The sequence below is a fragment of the Leuresthes tenuis genome, unplaced genomic scaffold (genome assembly GCF_036924035.1).
Source record: "Leuresthes tenuis unplaced genomic scaffold, fLeuTen1.0.hap1 SCAF_23, whole genome shotgun sequence".
Classification (NCBI taxonomy): Eukaryota; Metazoa; Chordata; class Actinopteri; order Atheriniformes; family Atherinopsidae; genus Leuresthes; species Leuresthes tenuis.
The window spans coordinates 13035385-13038029 of NW_027325377.1; the positions used below are offsets into that span (position 1 = coordinate 13035385).

General features: G+C 42.4%; 1 non-coding gene across 1 annotated transcript; it reads left to right on the top strand.

Moving 5' to 3' along the window:
• The first annotated feature begins 1686 nt into the window (after positions 1–1686).
• On the top strand, positions 1687–1877 carry LOC140283524 (U2 spliceosomal RNA). The gene has a single exon (XR_011910122.1). It is a non-coding gene; the product is annotated as a U2 spliceosomal RNA (small nuclear RNA).
• The last annotated feature ends 768 nt before the right edge of the window (positions 1878–2645 follow it).

Genomic DNA, 2645 nt, shown 5'->3' on the forward strand with positions numbered 1-2645 from the left:
AGTTATTTCCATTCTAGAAAATAAGAGTAATCACCACCATTCCTATAAATTCTGGATATTCTAACAATCTGAATCTTTTTTAAATGTTCGATGAAGCCCTTTGCTGTTCTGTTTAGAGACTCAGCTGATCATAAACCAAGTTTTGCTCTTGAACCAAGCTTCTAAACTCTTCACCTTTTTCATTTCTCAGTTAGTATTCACTTTAAAACTGATTAAAAGAAAAATTAAATGAATGCCTATCAACAAATGTGGGATCTAAACTCTAGTGCTTCCTCTAAAATAATTTCCTTTCTCAATTCAGAAATGTGTGTGTGTAAGTCACAACACCCGTGACACCAAAACGGCTTTCTTTTCTCTCTTTTCTCTACACTCTGCACTGTGAGCACACACAACAAATCAGAAAGGCTTTTTTCTCTCTTTTCTACATTATGGACTGTGGGGACACAAAACCGCTCTCTCTTTTTTTTTTTTTGATTGTGTGCCAGGGCGTTTATCAGTTTATCAGTCACATCAGAATCCATACATACTGATCCTCCCGTAATAAAATGGTCGGATCTTATCAAACACACTTTGTTTCTTGTGACAAGTCAGCGAAACAGCGTATACACGTCAAGACACTGAATCAAGTTTGCCACAAGAACTCATAAGTTTGGCAGTATTGCTCTGCCGTCAGCAATCATACACCCATTTTATTTTCATGAGACGTGCAGGCACCTGTTCATCTACTGTTCTATCACTATGAATTAGTTTATCTATTATCAATAAGGATACTTCTACAACTACTATCAAAGTATGTCCGGACTTCTTATGTTGTCAGTTGCTATATATGAATAAGTGGGTTGCTACTGAAAAGCATTAAGCATGTCACACAGCCCAAACATATAACATTTCAGGACACACCACACAGTTAACAACCACAGTGAAGCGTGTCAAAGCCCAAACATGTAACATTCAACAGGACACTTACACAACACATTCAAATCAAACAGTCAGACAACATACAAGAACCTATACCCCAGCCGGCATTGCTCCCTGCCTATTTTCCTACAACTCACTATGTGTGCGCACACCTTTATTCACAAACTCTTCAACTTATACTCTTTTACCGAAGCTGCTACAGCTCGATTGGCCAAATACCCTTAGATCCTATTTCGGTGAATTTGACATCTGCCTTGCATGTAACAGATTAGCGGTTTAGCAGTTTTAATTTAGTTTGAGTGAAGGAATTCATTTTATAGCAAAATCCGAAATCGTGAAGAACTCATGGAAGTAAGCTTATTCTCGGATTCCTGAATCTTTAGATTTGCTCTTTCTTTTACTGCAAAGTACAACGTTGAGCAGCACTAATGAGTTGTTTCTATTTTTGGCAGGCTTTACCTTTGCGGATGAAGCCCTTTCTGTCTGTGCAAAAGAAATCTTGTTACTGTGCAGAGTGACTTCTCTGAGTAGAGTCGCCTTACTTGTTGCGACTGTGCCAATGTTCGAAGCTGGAGTGCAAAGTTGTTGCTTGAATGGTGCTCGCTGGAGCGTGCGGTAGTGTAAAGTTATACCATTTAAAAGGGCTGAAGAGTGCTCAGTGCAGCGGGTGGGCCGAGGTGCAAAGTGACACTATGGCCATAAAAAGAACACCGCTACAAGTGCGCATTGTGCCAGGAAGGGCCCTCGGACGTGAACCAGTGGACAGTTATCGCTTCTCGGCCTTTTGGCTAAGATCAAGTGTAGTATCTGTTCTTATCAGTTTAATGTCTGATGTGTCCTCTATGCGAGGACTACATATTAAATGGATTTGTATCAATAGGAGTTGAAAAAGGAGCTTGCTCCATTCACTCCAAGCATCGACCCGGTACTGTAGTGCCCCTGGGAACGGTGCGCTCTCCTCTGCTCTTGTGAAAAAGCAAACAGCGGTGCAGGATGGAAGTTTCAGGGAGCCCAAGATGAAACTTTCTTTTAGTCTGCTGAGAAAAGAGAGTGAATGCGAAGTAGACTTTAACACGGCTCTGGGAGCGAGCCGAGTGCGGGCTAACCAGGAGAATTGCTTGAAAGAAACGCGACACCGAATGAGCGGTCAGAACAAAGCCTCAATACGGTGTTCCTGTGGTGTTTTTATAAAATGCGGTGAAAAAAAAGGTGTGAATGCCCCATAGAAAACTAAAAGGTGGAGCGGAAGTGTTCGGCTGCAAGAAGGTGTGAATGTCCGACTATATTTGGTGAAAAGCAGGTGAAGCAAGGTCTGAATGCCCAACCTTACATCATCAAAAGCGAGATCAGAGGTTTTTGGCTGCAAGAAGGCCATAGTTTGCCAAAAGCGGGTAAGGTGCGAATGACCGACTAAATATCAACAAAAGTGGGGGCGGAGGTCTTCGGATGCAAGTGGGTGTGACTATCCCACCATACAAGTATGGTGGAGAGGAAGCTGTGAATGTCCGACCATGGTTTGTAAAACGCGGGTAAGACAAGGTGCGAATGTCCGACAATGTATGATCAAAAGAGGGAGCGGAGGTGTTCGGCTCCAAGGTCTGAATTTCCAACCATAATTTGTAAACACCGTTGAAGAAAAGCCTCGAAAGCCCGACTATACACCATCAAAAGCGGGAGCAGAGGTGTTCAGCTGCAAGAAGGTCTGAATGTCCACCAATAATTACTGA